Source organism: Cynocephalus volans, chromosome 7 (genome assembly GCF_027409185.1).
Source record: "Cynocephalus volans isolate mCynVol1 chromosome 7, mCynVol1.pri, whole genome shotgun sequence".
Taxonomy (NCBI): Eukaryota; Metazoa; Chordata; class Mammalia; order Dermoptera; family Cynocephalidae; genus Cynocephalus; species Cynocephalus volans.
In genome coordinates, this window is record NC_084466.1 from 126,176,654 (window position 1) to 126,193,737 (window position 17,084).

The window sequence follows — 17,084 nt, forward strand, 5'->3', positions numbered from 1 at the left end:
ATATAATTTAAAGATAATTTACTATTACTTAAAACTAGATTGCCATAAATTTAGGATGTAAACAATAATCCTCATGATCACTACTAAAATAATTAAAATATGAAAAGAAAGAAATCAAGAATGAATCAAAAAAGTTTACTACAAAAAATCAATCGAATGAAAAGTAAAGCAATATTGGAAAATGAAAAAGCAAAATTACGGGAGGCACATAGAAAGAAACAACCTTATAGCTCAAATAAGTTTTTCAATATAACTAATTAAACTGTACGTGGCTTAAAATTACCATTTAAAATGCACATCTTGAGAGAACACATTTAAAAATTAACTATGTACTGTCTATACAAGACTAACTTCATATCCAAAGGTACAAAAAGTTAAAGGTGAAAAAATGGAAAAAAAAATTTTGCATGTGAATTATAGCACAAGAGAACTGGGATGGCTATACTAATATCAAACAGAGTTGTTAAGCAAAACCTGTTAAAGGAAGCAAAAACATTTTATATTGGAAAACAGGTGAATTAATCCAGAAGCTATAACATTATAAGAGAGCCAAAAATATATGCATCAATCAAGAGAGCCCAAAAATATATAAAGCAAATAATGCACAGTACTGACAGAAGAAGTAGAGTTGTAGAAAAATAGTGGGAGACTTGAATACCCAATTTTTAATAAAGGATAGACTAGACAAAATATCAAGAAGGAAATAAAAGATTTGAACAATACTAGATATCAACTGTACCTCTAATCAACAGCATAACTTTACAACCTAGAAACTACCAAACAAAACAGCAATCTAGACTCCAAACCACCAGAATGTATAAGATATTTTTTAAACAGGAGAAAAGCATTATAACAATCAGTGACACCAAATACTGGTCCTTTGAAAAGATCAAAAACATTGACAAACAGCTACACTCACTAAATGAAAAAAGAGGAGACAAACACAAATAAATCAAAAATGAAAGCAGGGACATTATTACTGATTTTAGGAACTAAAAGCTATTATAAGTTCTAATATAATAATAATATAATCCTATTATAAAAGAATACTATAAACAATTCTATATCAACAAAGTAGATAATCTAGATAAATGGAAAGCTTCCTATGAACAAAAATTACCAAAACTAATTCAACGTAAAATACAAAATGTGAACACACCTGCAAGTAAAGAATTAGTAAACAAAAACTCCAAAAAAAAAAAAAAGAAAGAAAAAGAAAGGTCCAGGACCAGATGACTACACTGTTGAAATTCACCAAAAAAATTAAAAAGAACTAAAACCATTTCTTCCTCAAATTTTTTGAAAATATAGAAGAGGAAAAAATACTTGTACATATTCATATTATGACAGGATATTTTGTATGTTCTAATTTTTTGTAATTTTTCTGTCTGACTGAAGAGTGCATCTGTTACTTGTCTGGTAGATTACTTTTATCTGAAGAACAGGGTCAATGCATTCTAATTGCTTAACAATTTAATTATATATTTTCCACAATGTTTATTGCAGTTTTATGTACACTATAGATACTTAAAATGATTGTCAAGCATTACTGGCCTGACCATTGAAACATTCCTAGTAAATACAGAACTATTCAATAAACTACCTAATGTTCAAGGAACCAAAGGACTGAGCTGTTACTAAAATCTAACCTGCTCCATTTTTATGAGAAAGCAATCAATAAAGTCTCGAGGATTGTTAACGTCCAAAGATTCTTGGTGTTCTTTTATTTTCCCCAACATATAACTTTTTATATCAGCAATATTTTCAAATAATGTCTTATGAATCCCTGGGAAATAATCAAAGAGAACAGGGAAAGTATTGCAGATCTGAAAAAGAAAACAATAATTTATTAAATAAGAAACATAAAATGAAGATATATGCCATATACCAAACCCTACTTAGAGATTATAACTATAAATTTGAAAGCAAATACCGGTACACAACCCAGCAGGTAGGCCTCACCACTGCCGCCCAACTCCAACGCCAGCCTGGCCGACTGCACGTGGATCAGGGAGGCGCACAGCTGAAGAAGCCAAAGATCCACAGAGACCACACACCCTGTAGTGCCACCTCACGACTCAGCAGGTAGGCCTTGCTCCTGCTGCCCAACTCTATCCCCAGCTTGGCCAGCTGAGTGCATACCGACCAGAGAAGAACCTCTATGGAAAGGCCCAAGACCCAAGGTGAGCACTCACCAAAGGCACTAGTAGCCAACTGAGCAGACACTGAGGCAGCCATACCAAATTGGCAGCACCAGCAGCATCCTACCCAGACAATCGTGTCAAACCAGTGGCCCGTGAAATCCCATGCCACAATGACTAAACATCAAAGGAAAGATACCAGAAATATTAAAAATCAAGAAAGTACACCACCAAAGGGTAATAACTCTCAAGCTCTAGATCCTATAGAACAAGAAGCCTTTGAGATGTCTGACAAGGAATTTCGAGTGATAATTCTAAAGAAACTAAGTGAGATACAAGAAAACTCAGCTAGACAACATGGTGAAATGAGGAAAAATATATAGGACCTGAAAGAAGAAATGTACAAGGAAATCAATGCCCTGAAAAAGAATGTAGCAGAGCTTGCTGAGCTGAAGAATTCATTCAATGAAATAAAAAACACAACAGAGAGTTTGACCAGCATGCTTGGAGAAGCAGAAGAGAGAACTTCTCACCTTGAAGATGGGCTGTTTGAAATAAAACAGGAAGACAAAAAAAAGAATAAAAAAGAATTAAAAACATTGAAGAAAATTGAAGAGAGATATCAGACAACCTTAAGTGCTCAAATATCCTAGTCATAAGTATTACAAAAGGAGAGGAAAAAGGAGATTGCACTAAAAATGTATTCAACAAACTAGTGGCGAAAACTTCCCAGGTATAGGAAAAGACACATATCTTCTGATTCAGGAAGTTCAAAGATCCCCAAATGTATTCAACCCAAAAAGGTCTTCTCCAAGACATGTTATAGTCAAATTGGCAAAACTCAGAGACAAAGAGAGAGTCTTAAATGCTGCAAGAAAGATGCATCAAATCACCTATAAGGGAGCCCAAATCAGACTAACATCCGACTTTTCATCACAAATCCTAAAAGCCAGAAAGGAATGGAAAAATATATTCAAAACCCTAAAAGACAGAGCTTGCCAGCCAAGAATACTCTACCCCACAAGGCTATCCATCCAAAGGGAAAATAGTATATTTCTCAGACAAACAAAAACTGTGGGAGTTCACTACAACATGACCACCCTTACAAGAAATTCTCAAGGGAGTACTGGGTTTGGTATCTGAAAAATAACTACCACTTCCAAAAAAACTCAAGAAAAATCAAAACCCACTAGTAAAATAAAAATGGTAACAAGCAAGAGAAAAAAATGTTTATCTACAACCCAAGAAACCAACAGATACAGAAGACAAACAGTAATTCAGAAAGAAAGGAACAAAAGACACTTAACACATCCTATCAAAATCAATAAAATGCTAGGAGTAAATCAACACTTTTCAATGACAACTCTTAATGTAAAAACATTAAATTCCCCACTCAAAAGACACAGAATGACAGAATAGATTAAAAAGGAGGACCCAACTATATGCTGTCTTCAAGAGACCCATCTCACCAACAAAGACTCACATAGACTAAGAGTGAAAGGATGGAAAGAGATTTACCATGCATACAGAAAAGAAAAACGAGCTGGAGTAGCTATTGTTACATCTGATAAAATAGACTTTAAAGTAAAAACTATAAAAAGAGATAATGAGGGCCCCTACATAATGATAAAAGAATTGATCCATCAAGAAGACATAACATAAATATATACACACCCAATGTCAGAGCAGCCAGATTTATAAAACAAACTCTACTAGACCTAAAGAAGGAAATGGACACTAATACCGTAATAGCAGGGAACCTGAACACTCCACTGTTAATATTGGACAGATCATCTAGGCAAAGAATCAGCAGAGAAACACAAGATCTAAAAAACATTCTGGACCAATTAGACTTGGCAGATATATACAGAACATTCCATCCAACAACCTCAGAATATTCATTCTTCTCATATGCACATGGATCACTCTCCAGGATAGGTCACATGTTAGCTCACAAATCAAGTCTCATCAAATTCAAAAAACTTGGAATTATACCATGTATTTCTCAGACCACAATGGATTCAAATTAGAAATAAATAACAAACGAAATTCTGGAAACTATACAAACAGATGGAAATTAAAGAGCATTCTACTTAATGACATATGGGTCCAAGAAGAAATCAAACAGGAAACCAAAAAATTTATTGAAACTAATAAAAATAATGTGACATCATACCAAAACCTGTGGGATACTGCAAAAGCAGTACTAAGGGGGAAATTTATCACATTAAATGCTTACTTCAGAAGAGTGGAAAGATGGCACGTGAACAACCTGATACTTCACCTTAAAGAATTTGAAAATCAGGAACAATCCAAACCCAAAATTAGCAGACAAAAAGAAATCATTAAGATCAGAGCAGAACTTAATGAAATTGAAACCCAAAAAACAATACAAAAGATCAATGAATCAAAAAGTTGGCTTTTTGAAAAGATAAATAAAATTGACAAACCATGAGCACAGCCAACTAAAAAAAGAAGAGAGAAGATCCAAATAACAAAAATTAGAAATGAAAAAGGTGATATTACAACTGATACATCTGAAATACAAGGAATCATTAGAGACTAGTATAAACAACTATATGCTAACAAATTTGAAAATCTGGAGGAAATGGATACATTTCTGGACACACACAAGCTACCAAAACTGAGCCAAGAAGATGCAGAATATATAAACAGACTAATAACAATAAAAGATATTTAAGCTTTTATCACAAGGCTCCCATCAAAGAAAAGCTCAGGACCAGATGCATTCACAGCAGAATTGTACCAAACATTCAAAGAGGAATTGACATGAATTCTCTACAAACTATTCCAAAGGATTGAAACAGAGGCAATTCCCACAAACTCATTCTATGAAGCAAACATCACCCTGGTACCAAAAACAGGTAAAGGTACAACTAAAAAAGAAAACTACAGGCCAATATCCTTGATGAATATAGATGCAAAAATCCTCAATAAAATACTAGCTAACTGAATAGAGCAACACATACACAAAATTATACACCACGATCTAGTGGGATTCATCCCAGGGATGCAAGCTTGGTTCAACATGCACAAATCAATAAATGTGATACACCATATCAATAAAATCAAACACAAGGACCATATGATCCTCTCTATAGATGCTGAAAAAGCATTTGATAAAATTCAACATTCATTCATGACAAAGACCATCAATAAATTAGGTATAGATGGAAAGTATCTCAACATCATTAAAGCCATATATGATAAACCCACTGCCAATATCATCCTGAATGGGGAAAAGCTGAAAGCTTTTCCTTTAAGAACAGAACTAGACAAGGATGCCCACTCTCACCACTACTATTCAACACAGTGTTGGAATTACTAACCAGAGAAATCAGACAAGTGAAGGAAATAAAGGGGATCCAGATTGGAAAAGATGGAGTCAAACTGTTTCTCTTTGCAGATGACATGATCCTATATATCGAACAGCCTAAAACCTCTGCAAAAAAATTCCTGGAGTTGATAAATGATTTCAGCAAAGTAGCAGGATACAAAATCAACACACAAAAATCAGTAGCATTTCTATTCTCTAACAGTAAACATGCAGAAAGAGAAATCAAGAAATCTTGCCCATTTACAATAGCCACCAAAGAAATAAAATACTTAGGAATTCAGTTAACCAGGGATATGAAAAATCTCTATAATGAGAACTACAAACCACTGCTGAGAGAAATTAAAGAGGACACAAGAAGGTGGAAAGATATCCCATGCTCTTGGATTGGAAGAATCAACATTGTGACATTGTCCCTACTACGCAAAGTGATATACAAATTAAATGAAATCCCCATTAAAATTCCAATGATGTTTATCTCAGAAATGGAAAAACCTATCCAGGCACAAATAGAATAACAAAAGACCATGCATAGTCAAAGCAATTCTGAGTGGGGGGGGGGGGAAATAGAGCTAGAGGCATTACACGACCTGACTTTAAACTATACTACAAAGCTATTAAACCAAAGCAGCATGGTACTGGCATAAAAACAGATGCACTGATGAATGGGATAGAATAGAGAATCTAGAAATCAACCCACACACCTACATTAATCTGATCTTTGACAAAGAAACCAAGCATATACGCTGGGGATTAGAGTGCCTCTTCAGGAAATGCTGCTGGGATAACTGGATATCACTAAGAAGGAAAATGAAACTAGAACCATACCTCTCACCATATAATAAAGACAACTCAAAATGGAATAAAGAATTAAATATACACCCTGAAACAATAAAACTTCTCTAGGAAAACATAGGAGAAACACTTCAGCAAGTCTGAACACAGACTTCATGAATATGACCCCAAAAGCAGGAAACCAAAGGAAAAATAAACAAAATAAACAAATGGGGTTATATTAAACTAAAAGCTTCTGCATAGCAAAAGAAACAATTAACGGAGTTAAAAGACAACCAACAGAGTGGGAGAAAATATTTGCAAAATATATATCTGACAAAGGATTAATGTTCAGAATATACAAGGAACTGAATCAGCTTTACCAGAAAAAAACGAGCAACCCAATTTTATAAAGGGGGAAAGAGCTAAATAGGCATTTCTCAAAGGAAGACAAATGAATGGATAACAGACATATGAAACAATGCTCAACATCACTCAGCATTCGGGAAGTGCAAATCAAAACCACACTGAGATACCATCTCACCCAAGTTAGCATGGCTAATATCCAAAAGACTGTGAACAATAAATGCTGGCAAGGTTGCAGAGAAAAAGGAACTCTCATACATTGTCGGTGGGACTGCAAAATGGTGCAGCCTCTATGGAAAATGGTATAGAGGTTCCTCAAACAATTGCAGATAGATCTACCATATGACCCAGCTATCCCACTGCTAGGAATATACCCAGAGGAAAGGAAATCATCAAGTTGAAGGTATACCTATTCCCCAATGTTCACTGTGGCACTCTTTACAATACCTAAGAGTTGGAACCAGCCCAAATGTCCATCATCAGATGAGTGGTTATGGAAAATGTGGTATATGTACACTATGGAATACTACTCTGCTATAAAAAAGAATGAAATACTGCCATTTACAAAGACATGGATGGACCTAGAGAGAATTATATTAAGTGAAACAGGTCAGGCACAGAAAGAGAAATATCACATGTTGTTACTTATTTGTGAGAGCTAATAATAAATAAATAAATAAATACACAAACAACCAGGGGAGCAGGCGACAGAAGAAGTCACAACAGTTACAATTCCTTGAAGTTGATACAACAAGCAAACAGAAAGGACATTGTTAGGAGGTAGGGGAGAGAGGGAGGAGGGAGGGAGGTTTCGATAATTGGCCCAAATAATCAACAACATTCTATATTGACAAAATAAAATGAGATTAAAAATAAATAAATGAATAATAAAATTGCAATTTACTACGTAAAAAAATAAAAAATAAAATAAATAAAAAATATAAAAAGAAAATAATGTGGGGTCCATATTCAAAGGGTAGTTTACATTGTATATACATGAGCAATTCTCTTTGCCTATGGAACAATCTGAGGGTGAAAATTATGATAGAAGACCAAAGATATAACTGTTTTCTAGACTCAGACATCATTTTTATAGTATAAAAACATCTTTATATCAATTTCCTCATTTTTTGCATTAATTCTGCCCTACAACCTAAAAATATAAAATGATGTGAATGTTTATGGTTAGTATTTTATAGATGACAACAGAGCTTAAGGGAGATTGCCCAACCTTCTCTAGAGCATAAAGCGAGACCTTGTTGTTTTTCCTTCTATCAAGCAGCCTCAGAAATAAAACCATTATTTTAGAACTGGGGGGGGGGGGTCAAATATATCTTGACACTGAACTATGATGCATCAATGCAGTAGAGTGACTTTTCTAAGAGCACATAATGAGTATTTAGACAAAGTGAAAGGCATGCCAATTCAGCCCAGGGAAAATTGTGATCTTTGTTTAAGGTTCATACAGATAAAACAAGTTATTTTGTCATTCCCAACGCAGTTACCTTGTCATCTACGATTCCAGCTGAAGCATAAAACACCCCAGCCCTACTCAGTGTTTCCTGGCAGCTTCTATGGTCACCATCATTCTCCCACCTTGAAGGACATATTCTCTTACTAAATCAGAATATTTCTGCCAAATAGTATGACAAAGAGTTCTCTAAGTGTTCATTGTACAACAAGCCTTGTGAGTAATAGAGGCCTTCAAAAAGGGACTGGATGTCCATTGAGTGATATGGGCATCCTTTGGAAAGTCAACAAAGTACTTTGTAGAAATGGCTTTGCTGGTTTAGTAGAAAAACTGCAGGTCAAGGATCTAATGGGCTTGAAAGAAAGCCCGTATTTGTCCACTCGTTTTCCTATGAGTAAAAATGTGTCTTGGGCATCTTTCCCTGATGTGCACTCCATCAGGCTCAGGCAGGACTGTGGTATGCAAACACTCACTCCACAGCAAGGTGTATATAGAATTTTGGACCTGTCAGTAAAAAAGAGCACTAGTGGTTTCTCAGGAAGAAAGTGTTTTGACCTCACCCGGATCCACAGGGAACTTTGAATCCTCATGTTTTCACGAAATTTCTCCGTCAAGTTCAGAAAATTCTGATCTTTATAATCAAAATGATTCTGGAAAATAATGGAGCAGATCACATTGCAGGGAGCACAGCCCAGGATAAAAGGGGGATCACATGGTGAAGCTAAAAAAATGACAACAATACAGAAATGTACATGTGAATATTTTGACTATATTAAAAGTAAAGGTAATTTAGAAATTTCCTTACCTATAAATTCTCTGAAGAGCAAAAAAGAATTCAGCATGCATAAAATCAACACATCACGTGTACCTTAAACCTCAGTTAGGGGCCAGCCAGTGACTCACTCGGGAGAAGGTGGTGCTGATAACACCAAGGCCATGGGTTCACATCCTACATAGAGATGACTGGTTAGCTCACCTGGGAGAGTGTGGTGCTGACAACACCAAGTCAAGGGTTAAGATCCCCTTACCGGTCATCTTTTGAAAAAAAATAATAATAATAAAAAACTCATTTGACGATTAGAATCTCATTAGTTAAATAATGATATTTCAAATGCTCAATTCACATTTCCTGCCTTTATTTACACCCTTTTAACCCAAGGTGTCTGTTATTTTGGAAGAAATAAAAAAGTTTTTTAAAACCTAGTAATTCAAGTTTTCAAAGCAGAATCGCATCTGTCTGCAATGTCTGTAGACCATAAAGCTTTGAGATAAAAAGAGAAAGAATACTTGAGGACCTGAAAACTATTTACATATACTGAATAGCTGAAAGAATCATATGTTGAGCCAATAAAGAAGAACTAAGTAGAGAGAGACTGTGTCTAAATTTGTGAATTTAAAGGAACAAGAATGAAAAGCAGTATGCATCCATGTTAAATGAGAAGAAAAACTCATATAAATGAACAGTAAGTATAAGATGGATTTGTTTGTCTAAAAAAAGAAATGTGAAACTTATATTTAAAGTTTAAATTCCAGGTAGGGAAAATTTAAAAACTAAAGTGATAAATGGAGTCTTCTTATTTATCATTTCAATGTAAAAAAAAAAAAAAGAAAAGAAAAGAAAATGCATTCCCTTCTTTAGGAACTAAATTTCCTTAAATTCCAATTGTCATCCAAATTTAATTTATTTAGTAAAGCTACCCTTTTGTGGATGATGGGATTTTATTCTGCATTAACATCAAAAGAACGGTATGTTTTAGCAAATTTTTGTCCATCAGTTAGGCCAAATCTATCCTTTTACAGGTTAAGAAATTAAGTTATAGGAAAGTGAGGTGTTTTTTTTGGTTTTTTTTTTTTTCATGCCTAGTCTATAAAATGGGTTTCTTATATTCAAATGATCAAAGAACTGCATACACAAAGAGCTCCCAAAATCACAACATGGAGCCTTAGTAAGGGTGACTTGAATCAAAAGTGTTCTGAATAAATGGTAGGGCATTGAACAGCAGGAAATCTGGTGAGTTACCAACTTCTATACCAGGTTTCTTTAAAAATATCAAGGCTTTGAGTTTTGAGAAATGTTTTATTTTAGCCACTAGGTAGGAGGTTAATTGGAGATGTTTGGGGGAGTGTGTGTTTATGTACCTGTGTGTGTGTGTGTGTGTGTGTGTGTGTGTGTGTGTGTGTGTGTGTGTGTGTGTGTGTGATTCATGAGTAAGATCTGATTTTTAGTCTTTCCTTTCACTTCATTTGGAAAAGAAAACTCAAAAACAAGGGAATTTGAAAACCAAGCTGATAATCAGATTCATTATGACAAACACTTTATACTTGAGTAGAGTTGGCAGTGGGAGGAAATTAATTACCACAAATTTCTAACTCCAAATTCACTAAACATTAGGCAAAGAGATATGGAAAATTGAAAACAGAGCCAAGCTACTTTTATGGAAGACAGAATAAAGAGTAATTGATAATAGTAAAAATCTAGTTGAATAAATCTGTTTTTTAAAATTTCCATATGTATGTTTTAGAGAATTCTGTTCTAGCATATATTTGCTGCAGATAAATAAATCAGTACAGTAAGTAGTGGATAACAAGAAAAATTAGTGCTCGCTGCTTTTAAATAGCGTGGTGTTTACAGAGAAATAATAACTGATGAGAATTGTGGTGAGACATGCCTAAGCAATTAAAACCCTAAAATGGCATCATTACTGGACAGAACAGGCACCACCCTGAAAGAAACCCTAAAATGGCATCATTACTGGACAGAACAGGCACCACCCTGAAAGAAACCCCCAGATATGTCAGTCATGCTGGTGGTACAAATATAGCCCAATTGAATGAAATAATATGTGACTTTGTTCCAGATACATAAGGGTGTGATGGGGTCATTCATACCATGTCTGGTCTCCAAGTATTTTCTGGTGAAATATTCTGGAATAGGTAACTCACATGCTTGCTACAGGGAAAACAGTTCTCATTAATTTTTTCAAAAATTAAATCAAACTTACTTTATGATTTCTGATTTGAAGACAAAGAAACAAAGTTCAGAAGAAAATACGATTAAACCACACTCTACATACAAGTGTACCCGCACACACAATACAGATACACAAAAGCTCCCTTAGTCTCTGCTTCAAAGAAGCCCTCCTCCACGTGAGGGCTGACCACCACTGCCTGTAATGAAAGATCTAGCTGCTCCTGAGATGTTTCCAAGGATGTCACTGCAGGAGAGAGCAGTCCGTTAAAGTCAGCACTACAGAGCAATGAGGCACCCACCGTTGGTTTTTCTCAGCTCCTCCACAAGGCAGCGGGCTTCCTCTTGAACACGGTCCTCGATGCTTCTCTTCCCCATCCCAAAATTGCGCCGGGTCATGAGCGAAAAGCGCCGGGTCTCCTTCAATCTCTTTCCAATGCTTAAAATGATTCCTAAGAGACAGGGAGCAGAAACTAGGAGGGATATCCCAGGCAAGGAAGAGTGAACTGACACTTGGCAGCTACATGGTTGGGCCAAGGTCTGCTTGAGGAGATGATTGATTCTGTGTTTTAAGTCCTTCTGCCTCCATTGCCAATACTGACACAGGCACATGCACACTTACCATGCCCTTTACTAACTCTTTCAACCACTGGGAGGCTGCCTCTTCCAGAAATCTCCTCTCCCATATCAGTCAGGGCTTCCTACACTGCTTCATATCCATGCAACACCACAATGGGCTTCATGCCAAAATACACAGTGAACACAGGGCCATAGACTTTTGAGAACTAGAAAAGGAGAGGCAGATAATAGCAAAGCAAGACACTAATTGGTCAATATACTGTGCCTGATTCAGGCTGAGATATTCATTGTAATTTTTCTATCTTTATTTGCCACATACAGCCTCCAATATTTCTCAAATTCATTCATAAATAGAAAGGTGACTGTTGTAGCTGCCACTTATGGATGGCCTATGATGTGCCACACAATGCCCTGTCAATTGGTATACAGATTACAATTAATCTTCACACCAATACATTCAGCCGGATTATTTGCCCTGTTTTACAAACAGAGAAACTGAGGTCAAAGAAGTCCAAATTCATTTTAGATGTCGCACACTTATATACAGAAGACTCAAATTTGAACATCTGCTCATTCAATATGGGATGCTTGAACAACTCATCAGTGTCACACATTTTGTTGAGACTAATGCACAGCGGATGGCTTCAGAATCCTCTGTAAACCTCTTCCCATAGGGATCCTGACTCAGTATTCCTGTGAGGAACACTTATAAAGTCACTCCAGGTGATTCTGATTCCCAGCCCACTCTGGGACCTGCTGGTTTTACTAGCACAGAAAGAGTGAGCACCACACGGGCAGCACCAGGACGTGCAGCGTCTCCTGGAAGAACAATTTCTAACATCCTCCAGCATTTTTGGCCAAAGACAGCTGCTTTGTGCAGAACTGAAAAGAATCCTGATACCACCAATTCATTCACTTAAGCTGGTTCTGAGTCCTGAGCTATTTCCTTGACGTCACATACAAATTGCTTCTTCAGAGCAGTTCAATTTTCATGGCTATACTGAATAAAACACATGACTCATATAATAGATGACTTTTTGAGTGAAATCTCTAATCACAAACTTCCCTTGATATTTAACTTCAGAAAAAAAAATCATAACAAATGGCTATAAAACAAAGAAGGAAAGCAGCACTCCCAAAGTTTGCCACTTTGGAATTTTACTTCTACCATACAAAGACCAAAATGCCTCTCAGCTCACAGAATGTATTATGTCACTCTGCTATTTCTGACAATACCACGTTGGTGAAAGAAACATCAGTATTTGTTGGGAGTAATATCCTTTACAATGATATAATAGTGTGCTTCCAAAAATGTATTTTGCTTAAAAATATATGTAAATGTACTTACCCTTTGCAAGACACTGCAGAACCATAAAGTGTACTTACATTGTTGAAGGATGTTTTCTTGTTCTTAACACCTAAATACAGGTTATTTCCAATAATTGGCAGGGGAGTGGGGCCAGGTGGGAGCTTCCTTCTCACAGAGCTCTGTCTCCAGAATGAAAGCAGAAGCAACCAGGAGAGACAGAGCACAAGAACCACAACTGGATCCATTGATGCCTTCTTTTCTTATTACAACACTGTGTGCTTGCAATCCAAAGCCTTTATAACACTCTCTTCTAACTTAGTACGTGCCTCTTTGGCACATAAAGAGAGCAGTAAGCTAGATCCACTTGCACGCTGCTGAGTGGACCTTGATTCGATAAGAGATAAAAATAGAATATGGTTTAGTCTTGTTGTCCTTATCAGTGCTCAACCTAGACATTCTGGCTTAACCATACTGAGCTGGAACTCACATATCAGTAATTGATAAGCAAACTTAAAAGGCCCCAAACCCAGATAGTTCCAATGTGCAGACATGATTGAGAACCTCTATTATAAGTTGCTTTACATAAGAAAATGACACAGAATTCTGGATTCTCAGATGAGTGACCAGTTGGGGATTTATAACTTGAAGGGTAATCAGTGTTTTCAGTGCCTTGTATATAAAAAATGTGCATTGTAATGCTATACCAAATAATAGGAGACATTGTCCTTGACAACGGAAGCCTTTCAAATGTTTAGTATATTCTTCTAACATTACAGTTGCCTAGAATATAAAGTAAATAACATAACTCATCCATCTTAAGTGACCAAATACATATGAAGATATTAGGTAATAAATTTACACACCTTTCACCAGTAAATCTAAAATCAAAACAACTGAAGTCAGATATTACTTTATTTTTAAAATGGCAAAAGGGAGACCGGGAGAAGAGGAGACCTGTCAGTGTCACACAGCTCACAGGTGGCAGAAATAGGATCTGAACTGAGATCATTTGATGCTCCTTGTGTTGCACTGTGGCTTACACCACAGCTACCTCAAGAAGAATTTTAGCAAAACCAAACCCCCAAACCATTAGTTACTCTGAATGTGCATCTCACTGACTCACTTCATAAAGCAACAGGCTTCACATTCAATAGAAGCCCCTTATTTCATTCCAAGGGTAACAGGTCAGAAATGCTCAAGAAAAGAAATAAAAGATATAATTCCCTCTTTCTATCATTGCAGACATGAAATCCGCCTAGTGTAACTGAGGAAAGAGGCATTCCAAGAGAATTTCACGGGGAGGGTTTGAGTAAGGATGGAGTATCCCACCTCCTAGTTGCCTCCAAACACAGCTACTCACAACAATCATTCTTGGTCTGCCATTGTGAGAAATAACAGTAATTGGTAATACACATCAAGGAAGGGAAGTTATAGACAGAACGATGTTGTGGATTCAATAGAGGAGGGGAGGTAGGGAAATCATTTAATGAATCCACAGCACAGAACAATCATAATTTGCAGACTTGAACTGTAGATGAAACTTGGTGTTTATGAGGATCTAAATACAACTGGAATATATACTTTAGGAGATCATTAATGATGATACTTGTGCAAAAGCATGTTGTGTAAAATAGAGTGTGTATTGTATTCTACATTACTATCTTTACAAAACTAGTACAATTATTTCCAAGCTATTTAATTATAAAAAATTGGGACATGGTTACACCATGTTTTATTGGTCATGTTTATATGGATTCTGACAATTTACAGATATATGGAGAATTTTCACATCCACCATATCGCTTTTGATTCTCTGGCTTCCCTTTGCCAACAGTAAAATAGTTACCATTTTATGGGTAAGGACACTGGGTCTTGGAGACTCACGGTCTTTGTCAAGGCCACACAGACTGCAGGTGATACAGCTGAGATAAGAACCCGTGTCCCCTTCCTCTTGAACCGTCCCCTCCAGAAAAGCACTCAGTTCAACCAGGTTCACCCAAGTTTACTGATTGTGTTCTGTACTTCAGTATTTCTGGATTAAGCCTAATCAGCATCTTTCAAAATAAACCTTAAGTTAGTTAATAATTACTGCACCACTTGACTAAAATGAGGGTCAAAAAAGTTTGACTTTATAACCCTTTGGACTTGAGTGAGTCCAAGACTTCATGAACCTTCATCCACAGCAAAGAGCAGCAGTAATTGCTGACTGACTCACATAGCTGTTAACTCTAAGTTAAACAATCCACCTAATTTTGGATAAAATAAGCTCAGTTGTTCTCTCTAGAGCAATGATTTCATTCCTTGAGATATAGGTGTCTCTGTTCTACTTCTCCTCCCTTCTGTTGAGCTGTGGCTCCTGCCTGGACCTTTCTTTTTATAGAATAAAATAATCATAAATAATTTAAAGATAGAAGAGATTTCTGATGTCATCTAGTCTAATCTTTACTTTGTTCTTTAGGAATGAGCAGTTGGACACTGGGTGACAAAAGTCTCACCAATGCATCACTACAAGATTGGTCTTAAAATGCTGGTTTACTGCTCCCAGTTCAGTCATATCTCACATCCATCCCATAGAATTCTGATCTCAGTCCAAATAATCATGATGTTAAAAATATTAAATCCTTTTTAGTCAAAGACTAATGCAAACACCATTCTGGCTAGGGCTGTGAATTAGAGCAAGTTTTTCTTTCCAATTAATAGATTTTTAAAGGCAGTTTTAGGTTCACAGCAAACATCACTGGGAAGTACACAGAGCCCCAGAACCCACCCTCACACCAACCCATAGCCTCTCCCACAATCAACAACTCTCACCAATGAGGTTCATTAGTTACAATTGATGAATCAACATTGATACATTATCATTAACCAAAGTTTATAGCTTGCATACTCTGGGTGTTGAGCAATGTATAATGACATGCACCCACCATTGTAGTATTATACAGAATAGTTTCACTGCCCCCAAAATCCTCTCTGCTCTGACTATTCATCCCTCCCTTTCCCCTAAGTCATTGGCAGCAAATGATATTTTAGTGAAAGTGAGAATCCAGATCCAGCAGCATTTGTTGAAAAACCCACCCTTTCCCAATTTGCTTCTTTTTCGAAGATTTGTTAACTATATTCGTGTGGATGTATTTCAGGCTCTATTCTCTTCCATTAATTGATCTGCTTATTTTTTTCAAAAATGGCAGATAATCTGGATTACTGTAGCTTTATAATAAGTCTTGAGATTGTGCCATGTTGATTCAGGTCTCTGAGTTTGTTATTTTCCTTCAATATTAGCTATTCTAGGTTATTTTCCTCTCCACATAAAATTTATAATCATATTATCAATATCTGAAAAAGAACTATCCTTTATTTTGATTTGGATTACATTGTATGTATAGACCTAGTAAATTTCCTTGTTCTGAAGATGGATTTGTGTGATGCATATGTAGCTCTCCACCTTTCTTTTGGTTAGTGTTAGCATGGTATATGTTTCTCCATTCCTTTACTTTTAACATATGTGAATTTACATTTCAACTGGGTTTCGTGTAAAAACCATACATTAGCAGGGTCTTGTTTTCTGAACTACTCTGACAGTGTCTGTCTTTTAACTGGTATATTCAGTGAGGTTTAAACTCATTTTGATATAGTTGGTTTAATATCTACCATTTATTTGTTGCTGTTTTTTACCCTTTGCTCTCATTCTTTGTTTCTGTTTTCATTTTCAACTCTTTTCCTGCCTTCTGTGATTTGAATTGCACATGTTATATGATTCCATTGTCTCATCTTCCTTAACCTATTCCTTACATATTTTTTGCTTTTTCCCTAGCGCTTGCAACATATATCTAGAGTGAATTCAAGCTCACTTCAAATAACACCATACTGCTTCATTGGTAGTGCACCTACCTCTACCACAGTACTGCTACTTTCTGCTCCAATTTCTTGCACCATTACCGTCATTCATTTCACTCATCCATGAGCTATAATCATCAAATACAAGAAAACAGTTTACGGAAGTCACCGGAGAGTCATATCATGAGGCAGACTCTGGAGAGGATTGCTTTAAAAAGAACTATAAGTAGTGAAATCTCTGAGTGCACAGATTTTCAGCGAACACATGCCCCATGAGTGATTTCACT

At 36.1% G+C, this 17,084-nt stretch overlaps 1 pseudogene; it reads right to left on the reverse strand.

Moving 5' to 3' along the window:
* Nucleotides 1–13,208, reverse strand: part of LOC134382520 (cytochrome P450 2C18-like) — a 28,500-nt pseudogene extending 15,292 nt beyond the window's left edge.
* Nucleotides 13,209–17,084: the final 3,876 nt, after the last annotated feature.